This window comes from Leptonychotes weddellii, chromosome 13 (genome assembly GCF_054177405.1).
Source record: "Leptonychotes weddellii isolate Sample4059 chromosome 13, ASM5417740v2, whole genome shotgun sequence".
NCBI lineage: Eukaryota > Metazoa > Chordata > Mammalia > Carnivora > Phocidae > Leptonychotes > Leptonychotes weddellii.
The window spans coordinates 2899660-2922225 of NC_138381.1; positions in this window are offsets into that span (position 1 = coordinate 2899660).

A 22566-nucleotide genomic window follows, 5' to 3' on the forward strand; every position below is an offset into this window, starting at 1 on the left:
TTTTTCAATGCCAGGCTCATTCTCAATTCAAAACCTCAATATGTGCCTTGAAAATCTGAAATTCATTTAACTTTCCTTAAAAAAAAAAAAGACCATCTTGAACATCACTTTTTCACAATATCTTAAAAGTCAATTTTAAAATGATGGAAACAAAACGAAATGACATACACTTCTGTAAAATGGTGTTTGGTGGTATGTGCTTTCAAGAATCTACGAGATCTTAAATAGCATCGTCAAAAAACATACACTAACATTCTCTTGGTTTCTGACTTCAGATCATAATGTTCTAATTTCACATCACCATGTTGAAATTAAGGCTATAAACATTGTTAATTATGATTTCATGTCAAGTTCACACACATTAATTTGGTTGTTGATGTCATTTCTGGTATATGGCACACATTTGTGTCTAGAAGAGTTTCCAGATACATATTTATCTTTATCTTGGAATGTGAGATTAGACAACTCAGTATGCTGATAAATAGGACAGACACGTCGGTCAATACTGGACTGTTTCTGTGTCTCATTGTTCCTATTAGAGCCCTATTTAATCTTACTCTGCTGTATTGCTGAAGGAACATGATGCAAGGCTCAATGCCATTAGACAAGGACAGGAGACAGTGGGAGAATAGTTCCTGTGGGTTCCTGACCAATTGCTAAATAATAGCAATCCTGATAATAGTAACTACTGGTACTTCTTAAGTGATTTAAAAATGAGAGGCAAGACGGGAAGTGTTTTACACATTACCTTGTTTAACTATTGTAACAACTAGATGAGGTAGGAAATACTATTGCTCCCTTTTGAGACAGAAGATAATGAACCAAAGGGCACCTGGGTGGCTCAGCCAGTTAAGCATCTAACTCTTGATTTCAGCTCAAGTCATGATCTCAGGGTCCTGTGATCCAGCCCTGTGTTGGGTTGTGCTCAGCGAGGAATCTTCTTAAGTTTCTCTCTCTTCTTCTGTCTTTGCCCCTCCCCCTGCTCATGTGCATGTTCTCTTTCTCTCTCTCAAATAAATAAATAAATAAAATCTTAAAAGAAGTTAATGAATCAGAATGTAAGTTCAATGAAAGCAGGTATTTTGGTCTGTTTATTGACTACTGATCCCTAGGGCCAGGCATCTGGTAGACACTCAATAACCAAATAGTTGTTCAGTGATGAATGAGTGCATTCACACCAAGGCACACTAGCAAGTGGATGTCAATCTTAGGTCATCCAATTGGAAATCCTGGAGCTGGGCTACTCCTGCTCTTATCTGGATGCCCTTTTTTTCTAGTTAGAGCCAGAAGACTGTCTTCTTTTTTTCCCAAACAATGGCACCCTACCTCTGGCCAACGTTGGTCTGAGAGCATTAACGATTGACTTGTGATTTTCTACTCTGAGGTCAGTAAACCCTTTTCCTCTCCTCTAATTCTACTAGTCCAGGGTAATGTTGAAGACCTCAGCAAACTGAATGTAATATTATACTTGATATTTATTGACTATCTATTATGAACCAGACCCACCCTGTGACTATTTTGCACATAAGATGATTTAATTTCTTCAACAACCCATTTGATCTCCTTGCTGCTATTCTGAGACCACCATGAGTCTCCATGTAGGTCGGGAAACTGTAGGTGGGGAGATAGGGAATTTCCAGAGCTTTTATTCTACACTAAGCTTTTGTCCTTGGTCCCTCAATGCATTCCCTTCCAATGCAGTGTTATTACCTGTCCAAGTGGTCAATTTTGGCTCTAATCCCTATTTTGGTGTGTTCTGATGATATCGTTTTGTCTGAACTTTATTTCCTAGTTTTGGGAACAGTGGGTGTGACTTCTACCTGAGTGCTACTTTTCAATATCCATTCTGTTTGCCAAAAATCAGATATGCAAACCACATCTGTGTAAGTAATTGCTCCTAATGTTATTAAAACTAAAATTTAATAGAAAATACCAAACTAGAAAAATAATAATAATAATGATGACTAAAAACAGAGTGCTTTCCTGCAGCTTGGTACTGTTTTAGTTGCTTTGCAAGTGCCTAGATCACAACCATCTTAAGAGAAAGGCCCTATTCTTAACCTTCTGTGTGTGTGTGTGGATAAGGGAGCTTCAGCGATTAGCAGAAGTTCGCATGGCTAGTCTGTGGCAGAGGAGGGGTTGGAACCCATTATGCTTGGCTCCAGAGGTCCTGATGTTTAGGTTTGCAAGGTTTTTTCCACCTTCTAACCACTTACAATAGAAGCTGTAATGGTTGGAGCCATGTTGGTAGACAACTCCTAAGCACGTGAAGGGTATCTCTGACTCCAGGAATCTCCAGGCCTCTTTACACACAAGTCAGAAGTCTATTTCCTCCTGTGATGGTTAATTTTATGCCTTAGGCTGACTGGGTTACAGGCTGACCAGATTTTTTGTTAAACCTAACTTTGGGGTGTGCCTGTGTTTATGTGTTTCTGGAAGAGATCAGCATTTGAATCCGTGGGCTCAAGAACTGGATTGCCCTCCAATGTGGGTGGGCCTCTTCCAATCAGCTGAGGGCCCAAATAGAACAATAAGGCCCAGGAAGGGGGCATCCATTCTGCCTGGCTGTGAGCTGGAACCTTGGTCTTCTGCCTTTGGACGGGGACTTACATCAGCTCTCTGGTTCTCAGAGCTTCAGACTCAGACTTGAATTTATACCGCCAACTCTGCTGAGTTCCCAGCTTGCAGAGGGTGATCATAAGACTTCTCAGTCTCCATAATCATGTGAGTCAATTCCTATAATAAATCCCTATAATAAATCTCCATATATATATATATATATAATTATTGGATATATATATTCTATTGAGTTTCTCTGGAGAACATAATACCCTCTTCACCTTTCCTTCCTCCTTGCTTCCTTGCTTCCTTGCTTCCTTCCTTCCTTCTTTCCCTCCAATATCCCCTTCAGACACCGTTACAGGCTTCAGCCAGACAGAGACAAGATGACTTAGATGGCAAGATGACAAGATGGCCCCGAAGCCCATCAAGTCCAATGAGTAAGTCTGCACTAATGGAGATGGCCCATGATAGTCATTGGCAGGGATTATTCTTAAAGCAAGGGATGGGGACTCCACTTGTATAATATGTCACACTAACTTTTATCCAGGGAATAGAGCCTCCACTTGGGGGTCATCTATACCTCCTCATTCATATATTCTCTTGGGGTCTGCTGGGACCCTACGTCACCTTCCCTGGCCCCTCTGTGCTTGATGGGCTCAGGGATGGGCACCCGCTTTCTCCAGGACTTTTAAACCAGGGCTAAGGAAATTAGTCATTTCCATTCTTGTGTGGCAGCAGATGAAAGAGTTTTCAGAACCTGACAGAGTTAGCAGTTACCAGCATTTATGTTTTCTGTCATGGGAACCAGACAGGTCAAAGCATTTGCAGAAAAAGAGAGTAACATAGATGGCAGAGATGAACAGAGCTGCAAGGCATTTTGGTGGCATTTGAGCCACTGGTTGAAAGTGTACCTGATATTCCACCAGATTTAACTCTTGGTTCCCATCTCTCCCTCCCAGCTGCAAGCCCTGACAGTGAATCCCCATTCTGGTTTATTCTAGCGTATGTGGTTTCTGCACCTTAACCCAAGAGCCTTCCTTCTACCAACATTAACCTTTCTATAAAAGAAAATCCCGTGTTCTTACTTCAGATTATTTGGCTCCCAAGAATGAACTGATCAACAAGTCTCATATTTACTATGCTCTTTATAACTGGTAACTAGAAACCGTATTTTAGCTCAGGCATACCTCCTTCTGAACACCTTCGAGATCTAGTTCTACAGTGACAAAATCCTGTGGATCGGGCGAAGAGGCAAAATGATTGTCAGGGATGCAATTTCACAGGGATGTAATTTCTCTTCTGGGTATAGATAAAGGTTAGGAAGAGAATCTGGCAGCTCAAACTCAGGCTTGCCAGCTACAGATGAATATACATTGATATCTTTGCCACCATTTCTGAAAGAATATGGACCATTCCAATCTTCAATTTACTAGAAGTGTTTAACATTTCCCACGCACTGATTTAAATATTTATACAAATTCTCTTCTACACACACAATCACCAAATTACGATATTTATAGGTAAAAGATGGCTCGAATTGCTTTTTGAAGGAGTACATTAATTTAATCTTGAATGTGCAGTTACAATTCACCACTTTCTAGAGCAAAAATTGAAAGTATAATAAAAAGATACATTTTAATTATAACTCAAAAAAGCCTGGTGATGGCAATACTTGATAATTATTCAAGTCTATTTTAGAGATATACAAGTAATGCCATGCAAACATATTTAAACACATCTTTCCTACTATATATAAGATGTTAAGTAGTTTGCAGTATGTAAACACTATCAACCACAGTGTATTCAGTGTAATTAGGCTACAGAAGCTAACATTTAGTGGAATATCTTAATTTATGCTTGAGAACGGAAAGATGAAAACAAAAATCAGATGAACACCAGATTTCTTCGCATTCTCTTTGCAATAGATGTCAATATTTGTCAACGCACAAATTGAACCACAAAAATCAGGAGGTGCCGCTCCAGGGCCCTGGGAATTGGGGAATCTTCGGGCAGGGTGAGCGGGGAGAGTGAGGCCAGCCTCTCTCCAGGGGCCTCCAGCCAGGGCCCGGGTGCAGGCATGTCGTAAGTTAAAGTTTAGCCCATCCAAATCAGTTGTAAGACTTTTTATCTCTCTTTCTCTCCCTGCCTCTGCCTCTTCCTTGTTTTCTTTTTCTTTTTTAGTTCTGTAGTGTTCGATTACAATTCGAAAATCAGGAAAACCCTTGAAATGATGCACGTTTGGTTATTTGTCCATAGTTTCTGTCGATGTTGGTGCGGCAGTTTCATACTTTTGCAACCATCATGGGTTCCGCAGAAAGGCCAAGCTGAAAAGCAGCTTGTGCTCCTATAGACATAATAATCCGATGCAAGCGCAGGGGAGGAACACATTAGCTGTTACGGATATATCGGGTGGGTTCTGTTGCTCTAGTCAACGTGCCTTCTCCTGTCAGTGTCACTGGATGTAACCACGAAGACAAGTCTTTATTTGTCATAATTAAGGAGGCTGCACAGTATCATTTAACAAATTATAGACCCAGGGGCAGCGGTCTCTTTCCCTGACCCAGAACACCAATTAGCCTGGTTATGCATCCTCCTGTTGATTAAGAACCTAATTCCCCCTTGGTTCCTAGAGGTTATGCGGGGCTTATGGGCCAAGCCATCTGAGACGTGTTCAGTGGACAGCCCAACAATTCTGTCACATCTGTGATTTAATGGGTGCTTGAAACTTAACTTCTGCAGGGTTTAACTAAAGCCACACTAAGTCTGTTTTATTCATTAGGTTAACTCCAGAACCTGTTTGTTAAATTCATTTTTGTGTGATCATGGCCAGACTTAAACTTGGGATTAATGTGAAATAAACATTTTTTTTGACAGTAAGGATATTTTTCAGTCTATATTATCAAAATTTTTCCCTAGTAAGGTAGCATTTTATGTGTCTCTTGAGTGTCCTACAAACTCCCACTCTTAATGGTGTGTTCGTGGTGAAATTGATGTGTTACTGCATGGGTACTCCATGTGCTATTATAATGTTTTAGGGTTGTAAAACATTTTTGAGCTGGTGCGTATGTGTGTGTGGGGGGGTGGGTAGGGGAGGAGCACTTAAGTCTAACTAGGGTAATATAGCACTACTAATTATATTGGTCTAATTAATCTAATTAAATTGCAGCTAGATATAATTTTGTACATGCCATTTGTCTACATTAACATTATGTAAACCTATTCTGCCTGTTCATGCATTTTATATGCAGTATTTTCTTTAGCACCTCAAGGACTCTGGGTATTAGAGCAGGGTAGAATTCATTTCAACAGCTTAGTAAAACAGGATATTGGATGGTTAGAAGGAATTGGAAGATGAGCAACAAAAGAAAGTGTACTTTCTGTCACAGCAAAAGATTTCAGAAATGTGAAAGTGCACATATTTTCAGGAGGAAAACTTCAGTTTCTCGTCTCTTTTTTTGTTTTTTGCTGATCTCCATTAGGTTTGCAGCATCTGCTAGGATAATCTAGAGTTTTATTGTTGATGGAAGGTATAGCATTCACGAGGCAGCTAGGAGACAAAAAGATCTGGCATATTTGAGATGTATATGGATATAGCTCCATGGGCTGGGCACTAATATCTTCCTCATTTCACGGACCACTTCCTCCCAGAAGCACAGACCACTTAAACCATTTGCGCAAGGCTGGGGCTGCTGGGAAGCTAGAGACCTGCAGTTTGAATCCAGGCTGTCTGGCTTCAAAGACCAAAATGTGAACTTTTAAACACATAGCTATGTAGTCTCGAGCAAAACAAAATCTGTTCTGAAAATCCCTAACACCAGAGCAATGAGACATTCTGCAAACTTTCTTTAAGTAGACAGATTCCAGCAGAAAATAAATCGATATGGTTTGTGCCTCTGAGAAGTGACCTAACCTGACTACTTAAAGACTGGTTTATGGTGGCAGAGGAGAGTCCATGCTGCGTGGGTGAGGGGAGTTTTTTTGTTTTTGTTTTTTTTAAATTCCTGCAACTTTAAGAACATCAAGTTGTCTCCATTCCTTATTTCAGAAGAAATGACCCGGTCATTGAATAAGTGGGAAGGTGTTGGGGGAGGTAGTCCTCAGCTGGGGGGCTGTGAGAACAAAGCAAATATGGACGTTTGACGATTTCTGCCACCCGCAGGGCAGATAGAAACAGAGAACAAAGGGTATCCAGCGTGGCCTTGAACACCAGGTCCTGAAGGAAGGAATGGAATGGCCTCAAAGGGAGTTAACGGCAGTTAGGAACTCCACAATCCACCTAGGAAGGAAAAGCAAAGAAAGAGGTCAGGCTGCACAGAGACAGTATTTCATTTAAAGTCGCATTTTCTTTGCTGATTGATGACATTCCTGGGAATTTGACGGGCTGAGCTCTCACAGAGCTGTAATGAGCAGGGAGTGGGCAGTGGTGTTCCAGACGTCTCCCGCCGTGTAACAAACCACCCCAAACCTAACACTGACGAAAATGACCTGGTGTTCAGCAAAGCTGAGTCTGAACTGTGCTCAGCCTACCCAGGCTGGGCTCGCTGGTGCACACGTGGTGAGTTGGTGAACCGGGTGGAGGCTGGAAGGGTCGGAGGGCTTCCCTCCCGTGTCTGGTGGATGGGACGACTGCCCCCAGATTGCTCATCTCCCAGCAGGCTCACCCAGCTTGCTCTATGCCAAGGGGGCTTCTGAGCGAGGCTTGGCAGTGATCCATCTCTTCTGCTACATTCTCTCCGTCAAAACACAGCATTGGGTTAAGTGATGTATTGACTTCTGTGACCTTAACATAGAATGCACGTTCCTTCCCATTGCCCCTGGAATATTTACCAAAATTGTCAAGTTTTGAAAACACAAGTAAAATCTCAATAAATTTCAAAGGACTGAAAATGAAAGATACTGATAAAGGTAGGCAAACATTTGCTATATTAAGTATTAGTCATAACTAATAGAAGTTTCAAAGAGCACAAGAATCAATTCCCTTCTTCATGCGAGAACAGGTGTGACTTTACCCATTTGAAGAGAAATGCAAATTAAAACTACATGGGGGATCATTTCTCTCCCATTTCTTTCACAATTGATTGGCAAAATAATCCCTAGTTTGAGAACATACTGTTGATGAGGCTGTGGAAACAGCTTCATGTATATGGAATTCACAGAGACAGGAGTCTAACCTGAAGATGCCACCATACATAGGGTGAACGTAAATATAGGAGTTTCCAAAATATTTGTAAATACAAAATATCAGAAGCAACCCCGATGTCCAGAGATAGAGGCTGAATCAGTAAATTATGAGATTTACCCCACAGTTAGGCAGCTTGAGAAGGAATGAGGAAGGTCTGTGTACTCCTATCTGGATGCTGGTGGGCTGTGGGAAAGGCAAGGTGTGGAGCAGTGAGGGCATTCTGCAGTATTTTGGGTCAGGCAGCAGTGAAAACAAGACAGGGATGGAGATGAGCCCTTTTAATCTAATTTTGTTTTATGAATTCTTTAATACTTAGAATATAAATTAAAAAGGGAAATAAAAGTTAAATAGAAAAGAAATTGTAACAAATCAACCTAGCTGCATATTCAATTAGGATTTCAGGTGGCTTTTAAACAAATAACTCCAGGGACGCCTGGGTGGCTCAGTTGGTTAAGCAGCTGCCTTCAGCTCAGGTCATGATCCCAGGGTCCTGGGATCGAGTCCCGCGTCGGGCTCCTTGTTCAGCAGGGAGCCTGCTTCTCCCTCTTCCTGCAGCTCTCCCTGCTTGTACTCTCGCTCACTCTTTCTCACCTATGTTCTCTCTCTCTCTAGCAAATAAATAAATAAAATCTTAAAAAAAAATAAACAAGTATCTCCAGCATACAACCTTATTGAAAAATATTCTTTTTTTTAATTTAAATTTTGTTAGTTAACATATAGTGCAATATTGGTTTCTGGAGTAGAATTCAGTGATTCATCACTTACATACGAATATTCTTAAAAACGAAATAACTGCAAAGTATTCTCAATCTTGACTCAATAATTTTATTGGTAGTAGCAGTGTTGGGACAGTGAATTTTAAACTCATTTACATATATTGAATAATAAAGCCAATGTATTAATATTATGAGTTATATATATGTTATATTTATTATATATTATGATACATATATGTTATCTACCTATCTATCTATCCATCCCTATGCCTTCCCACTGATTACACCCGTGAGTACTGACAGCCCAGTGACAATGAGCATATCTTGTACTCAGATTATTGTTATTAGCACCATTCTCTGTGGAAAGGAACCAGGGTTCCTTAAAGAAATTGTTAACTCTGGTCTTGGGCAGGAAAAGTAGAAAATGAGCCTGGGCATCTTCTGTGCCAGAAAGCAAGGAAGTGCTCACAAACTAATGAGGAAGTCATAAAAAAGATTATATATATATATAGGCCACTGTATATATAAAGATCACTATATTACAATAATTGATTCAGACAAGGATCATAACTGGATACTAACATCACAGACTACTTCACCCCATAGATTATATTTCAATTGCAAAATGAAAAATGCACCTTGACAATGATTAAACTTTGTGTCACTAAGGGTAGACAACCTGACATCATGTGTCTTCTCATGTGTTACAATATGAGATGTGCTCATCACTTACAAAGTATTCTTGTCAAAAATTTGGAACCTGAATCTAAGCAAGTTCTTAGATCCTATGCACTTACAGGAAATATAAGGAATGGAAAACAAGCTAAATAATACCTTTAGATAAATGTGAAACATTCCATAAGACTTTTTTCTTCAAAAAATACATCATGCAAGAAAATAAAGAGGGAGTTAGGGGGAATATCTAGATTAAAAGAGATAAGGAGGCATAACTAATTATATGTGATGTGGAAGGTAATTCAATTTTTGAAAAAGCTTTTAAGACATCATTGATTCACAAGAGAGAATTTGAACATAAACCATTTATTATTACATGATATTAGGGATTATTGTTGATGTATTAGGTATGAACTGTTCCTATATTGGAATATGTTCTCATGTTTTAGGAAATACATACTAATGTATTTATTGATGAAGCAACATGATGCCTGTCAATTATTTAGAAAAAACATATATTATTTAGGAAAAATGCAAAATGTTCATTTGTGAATTGTTGGTGAGTATATATGAGTTTATTTTACTATTCTTCTAACTCTTCTGGTTTTAAAATTTTTCTTGTAAAAGTTGAAAAAGAATGGAATGCAACATAAAACTTTGCTGATGAACAAACATTCTCAGGGAAAATGAATAGTTTACTAGGTAAACAGAAATTCCTAAAGTTAGCTCAGGAAAAGGGAAGAAGCATAATTAGGTAAATGACTGTGGAAGACCTTGACAAAATCTGTGAAGAACTCATCACCTAAATTGTTTTTGTTTGTTTTACCCCAAGGAAAGGAAAAGTCTCATGAATTATAAGTTGTCAAAAGGCATCCAAGTGATAAAAATGTTTCTGATGTATTTTATAAAAAAATCTTGTAACCGGATACCAAACCTCTTAATTATAGCAAGACTAAGAAAAGAATGAAAAAATTTTAAAAAATTATAATAATGTAAATAGAGAATTCCTAAATGGAACACTAGCAAATTAAACACACAAAGCCTAGAGGTAGGGCTTAATATTAGAAAATGAATGACATAATTCATCACATTCTTATGAAAGCCTCCTCTGTTCTGGGCTCTGACATAACTTCTTCATACTCTGGCTTTTCTATTCATCAGAGTTTGAATCTATTTAAACACATTTCCTCATTTGCAAAAGGAATGTGAAAAAGAATATCCAACCCATATGATTGTACAGAAATTAAATGAGATACACAAAAAGCATTTAGCACTTAGTCTGCCAGTGATAAACAAATATTGGCTACAGTTATTGTGTTAAAGGAGGAAAACCACATAATTGCTTTGAAAAATGTCCAAAAGACATTTAGTAAATTGTAGTAACTTTGCACATTAAAATAAAAATTCTCCATGTAACCTAAGATTAGGGAGATACTGGGACAAAGCCTCTCTGTTCCAAACAACAGCTCCATGTACAATGTCCTTGACTCAAAAGCCAAGCATTAGAAGAATGCTCTTGACAATTAATAAAAGGATTTTTTTAGATCACTACTATTTAATATTTTCTAGAAACTTCTATCCATTATAATAAGATAAGAAAAATAAATAAGAGTACTGGTCAGAAAGGGAAGGAAAATGTCCTTATTCTGAGATAATACGTTTGTTCATCCAGAATACCCTAGAGAACCAAGCTCACCTCTTCTAATTACATTAAGCATGCTAAATTTCCACTTTCACAAAATACAAAGTTGCATTTACCCATACATTTCCCCTGAAATATTATTTCTCTGAAATAATTCACACATAAAATAAGCAACTCAGTGGTCAAATTTACAGGAGACTCCCTTTATTCTGTGGCCTCCTAGAGTTTCTCAATGCACGTTACTTTATTAAAGGTTCTTTGGAGTTTTATACATCAAGATAATTAGAAAGCTCTCAGAAATGTGTTTTTGATTATTTACTTACCTGAAAACATTTTATTCAGTGTCTACAATGTGCTATTGGCTACAGTGACTGCCCTTGTGAAGGTCATGGTTTGGCTGGAGAGACAGAAATTCACCCCATGATGACAGAAACGAGGCTGGAATCCAGCCCGACAAGGTCGAGGAGAAGCTGTGGGGGAGGCGACAGGAGCTTCTCTGGAGCGAGATGAGCTGGTGAGGATCAGAGTGGGAAAGCACACCACCTGGGAAGAACAGCACTGCGTGGGAGCGTGCTGAGTTGGGAGAGGAAAAGACCACTGCCCGGGGGTGCAAACAGAGGGGCAGCTCTGAGACCGAAGGAGAGAAGGGCTTCCAGGGATTTTAGGAGAATATTGCCTCAATTCTAGAAGCAATGAGGAGCCATTAGCCAGGTTGAAACCTGAGGCTGGTGGAATAATACCTACATTTTTAAAAGATTACTCTTCAGTTGAAAATAAACCTATAATAAGAACAAATAGAAGCACTGGAAAGTAAGATAATGGTACTTAGACCAAAAAAAAAATAGAGAAGACTGTGATATGGAACTGTATGAAAAATGCCAGGAAATATCCAAGACCTTTTAGATATATTCAGAGAAAAGAGATTTGGGTACAAATAGGTCTGTAGCTTGAAGCCAGTGACATAGAAAAAGCAGAATGTCTCTGTATGTATTTTGCCCCTGTCTTCTCTGTCAAGGAGAATAATTCTCAAACTGAAAAGGGTAAAAATAAATGTGGCTTCAAGGTAGCAGAGACCATGCCTGGTGAAAGGATTGATACGGAGCACCTGGCAACTCTGAAGAGTTTTGACTTCTGGTTTATACATGGCTGGATATCCAGGGGACTTCAAAACAAAACAAAAACAAAAAAAGATGCACTGTGTTTGGTCCTGCCCTTGAGCAAACCTGGAAGAGGAAGGGGGTTAGAAGCAAGAGGATATGCAAATGTTCTGGCTTTCAAAAAGAGTAATGAGGAAGGCAGAATTTATTCAACAAAGATTGGCGAACTTGATTTCAATCCTGAGCAAATTCCATAATGCATTTTTAAAGGGTCTGTAAATACAAAGGAGAAGAAGATTTCATTGCAAGGAGCCACAGGAAGTTCACGAAGAACAGATGATGTCAGGTTAAATTCAATCCCTTTGTTAAAGGGATCATGAAGCTGAAAGGCCAGGAGGATTCAGGACAGCACAGGCTATTCATGTCAGAAAACTATTTATGAAGACTTTGTGATCTCTGGAGTCCACAGCCCGAGACTGGAGCTGTTTCCCAGAAAACTTAGCACCACCAGGTGCTCACTGCGCAACAGGGTCTGTGACGGAGACAGGTGAGTGTCCATAGTTCCCTTCTCCTCCTCTTCTGTTAATCCATCACCCCGCCACTGTGTCTCTTGCCCCGTTGGGAGAGAAGCATGTTCAAGCCTCCTTCCGGTGTGCTGAGGCCATGTTATGGTCGGCGGGACGCCTCGAAGTAATGTGAACAAACTCAGTGTCACATCCTTGGAAAGTGTTTACCTTAACCTCCTCTTTCTCTTTTCCCACTGGTGAGAACGCATTCATGGTCCGGTGAACAACCAGACAGAAGAAGCAGGTCTCTGGATGATCTCATGGAACAGAGCTGGTCCTGCCACTAGGGCTGCCCGCCTCACCTCTGACTTCTTCATCTAAAGAGAGAAAAGCCCTTCTATTTGTTTGAGCCATGGGGTCATATTGTTAAAACACCTTAGCTTAGACCCTGGCTAAATCATGAGCCCTGGGAACTGTCAGGAAACAAGTTAATCATACAGATGGGCACTAACACAAATATATTAAATAAATATGTGTGCAGAATATATTGATAATAACTTTCTGAAAGTTATCTGGCATAAGACCACAAGGTCTTGTCTTGCTCACGCATATTTAAATGACTTGAGGTGGAAGTTATATCACCAAAGCTATACATGATGGATAACAGAAGTAGAATAGAAACAGAGAGAGTTTAAACAATTTGGAGCAATAAGCTTAATGAAATTTGTAGATCTATTCACTTTAGCAGAAACTAAAGTCCTGCTTGTTGATACTAACAAAGTGCCTCACAAGCAAAGAAGGAAGAAGTGCTATCTGGTGGCAGTAAATAGTTCAACAACACAAATCCTCGGTACAAATCCCCAGGACATGCAGCTTTCCGGAGAAAGGAAAAGACCACGTAGTCTTTTTTTTTTTTTTTTAAAGATTTTATTTATTTATTTGAGAGAGAGAGAATGAGAGAGAGCAAGCACATGAGAGGGGGGAGGGTCAGAGGGAGAAGCAGACTCCCTGCCGAGCAGGGAGCCCGATGCGGGACTCCATCCAGGGTCTCCAGGATCATGACCTGAGCCGAAGGCAGTCGCTTAACCAACTGAGCCACCCAGGCGCCCAAGACCACGTAGTCTTAATTATTAGAAGACTCCTATCTAGAACTGTTGACAGATGTTGTTCAATTTGCACTGAGCTTTGTATTCCAGAAAAGATATGAATGCCCTAAACAAAGGAACAGACCTTGGTATAGACTCCCAGTTCAGCAAACATGGAGTGGAATGCCTCAGAGGAAAAGGTTTCCCCCTTCTCCAAGTGAGGAATCAGCGGGATGCTCCTTGGTGCTGAGGGTTGGTGATTCCATCAGAAATTGGGACGGTTTGCAATGCAAGTTTATTTTATTTATTTATTTATTTATTTATTTATTTATTTATTTATTTGAGAGACAATGCACAACAGGGGGCCAGGGTGGGTAGAAGCAGAGACGGACCGTGGAGGAGGGGAAAAGAATCTCAAGCAGACTCTGCACTGAGCGTGGAGGCTGATGTGGGGCTCAATCCCAAGACCCTGAGATCATGACCTGAGCCTAAACCAAGAGTCAGCCACTTAACCGGCTGCACCACCCAGGTGCCCCTGCAATGCAAGTTTAAACTTGCATTGCAGCCATGGGCGTTGAATCATCCAGAGCAGAGCAGGAAGGAGCGAAGGAGAAAATAACAGTTCAAGTGACTACGATGATCACATAAAAGGCAAGGAATGCTTGAATTGCTGTTTGCCCAATAGGGTCATAAGCTGCATAGAGCTGTTCCAGATATCTTTTGCTGCCTAAGAATTTACCCCAAACCTAGTGGCTTAGAACAACAACTATTTTATTTATTTCATCATGAGGGCTCTCAGAGGCATTTAGCTGGTACCTGAGATGGTCCAGCAGGTCCAAGATGACCTCACTGTGACCCCTGGCACCTTGTCAGAGATTCCTGGGGACTGGGCTTGTCTGGGTCCCTCTTCACATACTCTCTGGGCCTTTGCTCTGGTCTCCCCAGTGGGGTCACCCGATTTCTTCCATGGCGGCTCAGGACTCCAGGCAGGAGCTGCAGTGCTCATAAAAGCAGGTCCAGAACGGACACAGTGTGGTTTCCATCTTTCTCTCCTTGCCCCAGCGAATGCAAGCTAGGTTGGATTCAGGGGAATAGGGAGTAGCTACTTCCAAATGAGAGGAGTGTGTCTTTCATTCCCCACAGAGGTCATGGAGAATGAACACGGAGAAAAAAGTGCTTAGATTGGAGTGGCTAAGAAATCCAGGGACGATTGAGAGACGTTTCAGGAGAGTGTGAATTCAAAGTCAGATGTCAGGATATCCTTATAGAAATGGAGCTAGTGCATGTGGACTCTTAAGGAGCATGATCATGCCAAATTTTGTGCTCCTAAAAAATCATTTGAAATCTGGGAAGTAAACATTTGTTCAACTAGAAGGGAGCTTGTGGATTCGAATATTCTTAAATTGAAGCCATTAAGCTAAATTCTTGTTTGCACGATGTTAGGAGTAAGATGTATATTGTCATAGTCCAACTGTTAGCACAGTTGTCTGTGGCACAGAGATTACCAAATATCCCCTGCTTTGATTCAAGAAGTGCATAGATTATGCTTCTCATATTTTATATAAATTTGGAATGAGTGTACCTAAACATAATAACAATATACAGGATGCAATTGGTTTGGTCCTTTGTGTTTTAGTGAAACAAAGTGACTTATCCACATACTTAGTTTATGGTACTTAGTTTATGGTAGGACTGACTGCTCAGATTGTAGATAGAAAAATATTGTTTATGCAAATTTTCAGTTGGAAATGGGTGTTTGTTATTTGTCAGTCTTTTAAGGTGTAATACTTTTATGTTATCACTATTTTGAAGAAAACTCTCACTCTTCAAAAACTGTTTAGAGAAATTATCTCCCCGTAATATTGATTATTTCTACACATATACTTGTATCCAATAAAAGGAGACGTTATTTTAGGGGCAACATATTTTGTATTTATAAATTTTTGAAAAAGTTTTGATTTTCTTAGAGAAAGATTATAATTATTTAGCCTTTGTTGTGAACCCAGCATTTGGAAGTAGGAAACCCCATAACAGGGCCGGGCAGATTGAGATGGTTGGCCAACAAACAGATTTAGTCTCTCCTTGACCGAAAGTTGACCCACAACAGCAAGATTTTATAGTATCAGGGAAAAAATACGATCGGCACAAAGATCTGCATAGCATTTCTTCTTTAATAAGTCATTATTGAATCTGGCAGCTCCGCAAAGCAGTTGAAGCTAAGTGTAATAGAACTTTGAGTTCTTTCATTATTTTAACAATCCAACCAAAATTGATCTTGGTGATTACTGTCACTCCCCCAGTGACAGAGGGGGCTCTTTCAGCTGCCAAAGCGCCGCGAGGTAGCTGTCGGTATCACCCAAAGCACTTGCCCCAAGTTGCTTATTTCAGAAGTATCAGGGCGAGCATTTGAATCAAATGCGTTTGGCCTGTTAAAGTCAAGTCCCTCCTCTGTACAAGGAGCACATCTGGGGAGGAGGCCTCTCGTTTCATGCTGTACATCATTTCCACAGTCGCTCCTGGGCAATTGCAGCCTTTGTTTTCTCTCAGATATCCAGACACAAAAGGTGTAAAGGAAAAGTGGCGCACTGGTTAGGTCCATGTTGTCCAGACTTGAAAAATCCGTTCAAAGGAGAATTTGTAACACAAAGAGAGGTTGAATCGTTGTTGTTGCTTCTTACTTTCCTACTCGTGAAAATAGGGACTCAGTAATATAAAGACTGAAAGCCTTTTGTTTTCTGTTCTCTTACTCAGTGCACTTCCTTGCCTGCAGAGTCAGTAATGCCGTGGCAAATTGAGTCTGCGCAGACCATCTGAGAAGATCCAAGGGTGGACAGGGCAGGAGGAGGAGCAGGGGCTCACAGCAGAGAAAAGAATCCGGTGGTGGCCAGTAGATTCACCAGCGTCTTGAGAAAGAACACAAAGAGATCCTTCGTACACCTGGCCCATTTCCCCCAGGGTGGAACATTGTGCAAAACCATGACATAATATTCTTAACCAGGATATGAACACGAAGTAATCTGTTAATCTTGTTTGGATTTTCCCAGTTTTTGTCTACCCACCATCACACTGAAGACATGGCCCAGTCCTGACATCACAAGGGTCCCCTCATCTGGCCCCTTAACCACATCTACCCATTTTCCAAACTTTGCCTTCCCAGCCCTAACCCTTGACAACCTGTCCTCCATTTCTAAAATTTTGTTATTATGAAAATATTATGTAAATAGAATCATAAAGTATCTAATCTTCAGGGGTCCACTTTTCTCACTCAGCATGAATCCCTGGGGAATGATGCTAGCTGCAGGATTGTCATACTCGGCTTTTATTACATTGAGGTGTGTTCCTTCCACACCCAATTTCTTGAGAGTTTTTATCATGAAATAAAAGTGTATTTCCTCAAATGCTTTTTCTGTACCTGCTGAGACAATCATATAGCTTTTATTTTTCATTTTGTTCATGTGGTGTATCCCATTTATTGATGTGCATATGTTGAACACCCTTGCGTCCCAGGGATAAATCCCACCCGATCATGATGCATGATCCTTTTAATGTGTTGTTGAATTCAGTTTGCTAAAATTTTTTTGAGAACTTTGGTATCTATGTTCATCAGGGATACTGGCCTGCAGTTCTCTTTTCTTGTAGTATCCTTATCAGCTTTCATATCAGGGTAATGATGGCCTCATAAAATGAGTTTGGGAATGTTCCCTTCTCTTCTATGTTTTAGAAGACATTGGAGAGGATTGATATTAATTTTCTTTAAAATGTTTGGTATAATTCACCAGTGAAATCATGTGGTCTTGGGCTTTTCTTTGTTGGGGTATTTTCGATTACTGATTTGATCTCCTTAGGTTTTCTTAGTCTGTTCAGATTTTCTGTTTCTTGCTGATTTAGTCTTGGTGGGTTGTATGTTTCTATACATTTATTTATTTCTTGTGGGTCCCACTTGTTGGTGTGTAATTGTTCATAGTAGTCATATAACTTTTGTATTTCTGTGGTATCTGTTGTAATGTCTCCTCTTTCATTTTTTATTTTATTTATGTGTCTTCTCTCTTTTCGTTAGTCTAGTTAAAGGTTTGTAAATTTTGTTTATCTTTTAAAAAACAGGTCTTAGTTTCATCAATCTTTTCTATTGTTTTTCTGGTCTCTGTTTTATTTATTTCTGCCCTGACCTTTGTTATTTCTTTCCTTTTGCTGACTTTGGGGTTGGTTGGTTCTTCTTTCTCTAGTTCCTTGAGGTCCAAAGTTAGGTTTTTTTTATTTGAGATCTTTCTTTTCATCTTAATGTGGGTAAATACGTATCTGATCTCTTCATGTAGAAGTTTTTTAAACCTAAAAGCAACAGGATAAATAAGAAAACTGATAAAATTGGCTAGATAAAAATGAAAAAATAAAAGTATGTATACTGAAAGAATCCAATATTAAATCAAACAACTTATGGAGCACCTGGATGATGCAGTTGGTTAAGCATTTGACTCTTGGTTTCAGCTCAAATTGTGATTTCATGGTCATGAGATTGAGCCCCGAGTTGGACTCCACGCTCAGCATGGAGTCTGCTTGAGGTTCTCTCCCTCTCCCGCTGCTCTTCCTGCTTGTGCTCTCTTTCTTTCTCTCTTGAAAATAAATAAATATATCTTTAACAAAATCGAACAACTTAGACTATTAAATATGTTATTTGTGCTACATAAAGAATCATGCAATCAATTAGAAAAAGCATTAAAAACCCAGTAGATAAATGGATGAAGGCCACAAACAAAGTTTTTCCACAAATTTCTAACAAACATAGGGAAAAAGTTCAATCATAATAATAATCTAACATGAAATTTCATGATGATAGCACAATGCTGGCGAACATCTTTTAAACTGTTGTTGAACATTGCTGGACAGAGAAAAAGATGTTTTCATTTAGTTGGACAACAATTTGACAACATCAATCAATGCCTTTTGACTTAGTATTCTTTGGGCTAATAATTTTACTTTAAAAATAAATCCCAAGACAATAACCCAAAAATATAGAAAGAGTTAACCCGATGTATAATGCTCATAATAGCAGAACATGGAAAACTACTTAAGTGGCCAAAGGTATTAGAGAATGGGAAGCAAACCACAGCGTGTGTTAAAATTTTATGCTGTCACTACTCGTGGTGTCTTAAATAACATGAGAATATTCCAGTAACCTAGGGCCCAAATGTTGCCTAGGGAGATTATGGGGGCTCTTCCTTCTCTTTTCCTTTCCTTTTTCTTTTCTTCCCATCTATTTCCCATAATTTCTACCACGATCATGTATGGCTTCTAAAATAAGAGGAACCGTGTTTAAATTGTAGGAAAAAGGAAGCAAAGGCCCTGCGTGTGTGTTTGTGTGAGTGAGGGTGTTCTTGAGATGGGGTGGGTCTGGAGAGGGGAGGGACACGCCTGCTCCAGGAGCTGTGTGCATCTCTACTTCATGGATCGAGCCAGTGGGTAGACTACAAACAGTACTGATTCCTGGGGATTTTACTGGAACTAAATGCTCAGGATTATTTCATTAAATGACACCTATCAAGTATCATTTGAGACCTGTACTAAAAATACCACATTGGGTTCTTGCTCATCACCATGGGCGCACCGGGTTTTCCTGTGATGTGCCTGTAGCTGCATGGGATTCCTGTGTCTGCGCCTGTTGCGGCCGGTATGGTCGTCCTTCTTTCTAATAAACCTTTGATCTGTTGAATGGTGACTACAAAGCCTAGAGCCAGGGTACCGATGCAGGGAGAGTTTCACAATATGTGCGTGAGAAAGGATGGGTCCCAGGGGCTGCCTTGCTGAGCCTGTAACAGCTAATTGTGCCTGTTAGGGTCAGCAATTAGCTTTGCGCTATTCAGAACTTCTGACAAGGCCACTGGTATCTGTAAACCGGCTCTTCATTGAACAAGAACACCGCAGCGCGTCAGGAGACGCTCCGTGCAGCACAAAGCCGGGCAGAGTTTCCTTGGGCTGTGGAATTATTCTAGCACTCCCCTCCGTCGAGCCTGGGCGCTGCCTGGGCTCCATGAAGACCGCAGGAGGCAATTTCTTAATGACGAACCACGTTTTCTTTCGTCTCAATTATTACATTTTTGAACTAAGAATTACATATTGGAAGAGTCCAAGGGTTATGTTTTCTTTTTCAGCAGTGGGAAGAATATAAAATATTTTGCTTCAAAATGATCTGCTGGTGTGGTTATAAAGGTTAATAAGAGCGAAGTTTGGGAAATAAAGGTTTAGAAAAGCCATCTCCGCGTGCTCCGAAATTTTTACTCCTGCCTTTTGGTCGTTGAGAAGGGAATTTTAGGCATTTTTGCATTATACCCTTAACCACTTTTTACTTCCTATTGTTTGTTTGTACTTGCTGTCAGAAGAAGGAAACTGTGTTGTCCTTTGCAAAATAATCCTTTTATTCTTATGAGAAAGTAGCCCAATCTACATTACCTTCTTAGGCTCTGCGGTCCCGTTGCTGGCTTATTATTTTATTTTTTGGTGAGGGCGGTGGTTCAGCTGGCCTCCTAGAGTATAAGGTCAGCTGCAAGCCAAGTGTAGCCTCCCCCCCTTCCCCCCTCCCCGGGCGCCTCTCCCCCATGGTGGCCGGCAGTGGCGGAGGGCCGCCCGCAGGGTCCCCTGGCCGTCTCTGCCCAGTGTCGCCCGTCAGCACGCTCCGTCCTTCCCTGAGAGGCATAGAAGCACAGGGTGCAGGGAGAGGCACCTTGGCAGGTCTGCGGGTGACAGCTCTATAATTTCAGCATTATTTAAATACAATGTGAGTGCCTTATAGATTTATGCGGCTTCCTTTTACATCTGCCTTTTGGAAGAATTGATTTGCACTTGTCTCTGCTGGATTTCAGTCATTTGCCTCCCCTTCTTCTCCTGCATTTGTTTCTCCCCGGCCCCTCCCAGATCTCCAGCCTCCAAGAAAGACTAAAAAGCCTCCCCACAATGCGTTGTTTTCTGTAGCCTCGGCTTTGCGGGGAAGCCGTGCTGTGCACCAGAGGGTCAGATTGATAGGGTCTGCCGGGCCCTGCTAGTGAAGTTGTTCAGTGTGGTGACTGTTGAGGGGAGACCAGTCTGCCTTGGGTTCCCAGCATTGGCCCTGTGCTGGGAGTCGGCAGATGCGAGACCCTGACACAGTCGGGGGATCTCCTTCGGGAGCACTGGAGGAGGGGGTCGCTGCGGTAGATGCTTATGTTCTTTATCCCCAGCATAGCTCCTAGCCGAGCTGTGTCCTGCATTAGCTGCGAGGGCTTGTGGAGGGGGCGGGAGGAGATTTAATGGGCGAGTTTACTTGCCAAAAAATAAATTCTGTGTGTCTTGGCCGCCAATTTTTCACCAGGGAACTAACATTTCATATCCTGCTAAAAGTTTGCAGGTCTTCTTTTTTTCTTTTTGGCGAGCACGTTTCTGCACCACTGAGCTGACAGCTGGAATGTGTCCCACTCCGGCATCTGATGTCAGCTGGGGGCTGGCCTGGCAGTCCACGGAGGGGGCCAGGGAAGAGCCAGGGGGAAAAGGAAGCATTTTATGATTGTGACCAGCCTGGCCGAAACTGTGTGTCATGTGCCAAAAACCCCAGGGCCCGCAGATCTCAGTGGATGTCGCCGAGCCTCTCCTGACGTGTCTAGAGGATGCGCGCCCGGCTCGGGGGACGCCAGCGCACCCGTAACTCTGGTGGCTGACATGCGAGCCGGCGGCCTAGCTAGAAGGAGCGGGGACCCGGCGTCTTCCCACAGCTGAGACTCCAGGAACACCAGGAGATGGGGCAGCGCTGTAGACAGGCAGGCCCACCAAGGGTTAAATCTGAAATCTGGGTCAGATTATGATGTGAAGTCAGGTACCAACTGACAGCCCAAGAAGCTCTGCTGTCTCAGGCTGCTCCCTTGTTTACGTTACCTTTCAGACACCGTGGAAGAGTCTCCAAAGGCACCTGTGTGGAAGCTCGCGAGAGCGGGGCTGCCAGACATCTCCCGTGTCATTTCTAAAGGGCACGGAAGGTGAAAGAAAGGAACAGGAAGGAAAAGATAAGGCCCCTGGAACACACCTGGAGCTCAGCCATGCTGGTCTGAACCGCACAGTTACCAGCCTGAGTAAACTCTGTTTGCTTTGGTCTCACAATTTTAAAACAAAAATAGAAGACACTCGTATCTATAGGAGAAGTGATGACTGTTTTTCTGTTTTCCTTTATTTCCTACTTTTTAATGAAAACTTGCAATAAATATGGGATGCTTAAAGGAACCAAGAAATTATTTGGCCTATATTTATGGAATGGAAAAGTTTAAAAACACAGTGTTTTTATTAATAAAATAGGTCGAAATAACAGGAGGAGAGGAAGTTTCCCCACTTGATAGAGATTATGTGTAAGTATTCAGTGCACACAGGGAGGATGGGGGCTCAGGGCCCTGGCAAAGAGCAGCCAGGCCTTCCAGGGGCCCTGCGCGAGGGAAGGGGGAATGAGGACATGAGACCTCTGTGGTCACCAGACCCAAAACAGCAGGCTGGGTGGGGCGGAATCGGGCTGACTTGCCACTGGTGTCCTGTGGAGAAACACACGTGTCCCTTTCCAGCAGGTCCTTGTGGCATTATGACCACTGCCTGGCCATGGTGACCCATGGTTCATCGAAGTCACTCTCTCCACGTCCTGATGTCAGTGTGTCTCAGGGCGGCTGCCCTGGGAAGAGAGTCTCCCACATCCTGATCTTCAGTGGAAGGAAGCACAGCCGCTCTGACCCTCAGCCTTCGCCCAAGGATGGCAACATCCTGGACACATTTATGATGTTTTCTCTCAGACACGTACCACTGTTGGACTTTTCTTCATCAATGACAGTCATTCTTACCTTTGTCAAGTAGTGAAATTCAGTTGTCCTTTGTTATATACAAAGCGAAAACTTCGGGGCACCTGGATGGCTCAGTTGTTGAGTGCCTGACTCTTGATTTGGGCTGAGGTCATGATCCGCGGTCATGAGATCCAGCCCTGCTTTGGGCCCCACGCTCAGCTGGGAGTCTGCGTGAGGGTTCTGTGTCTCCCTCTGCCCCTCTCCCCACTCGCTCTCTCTCTCCCTCTCTCAAATAAATACACTTTAAAAACCCAAAAACTTTGTGTA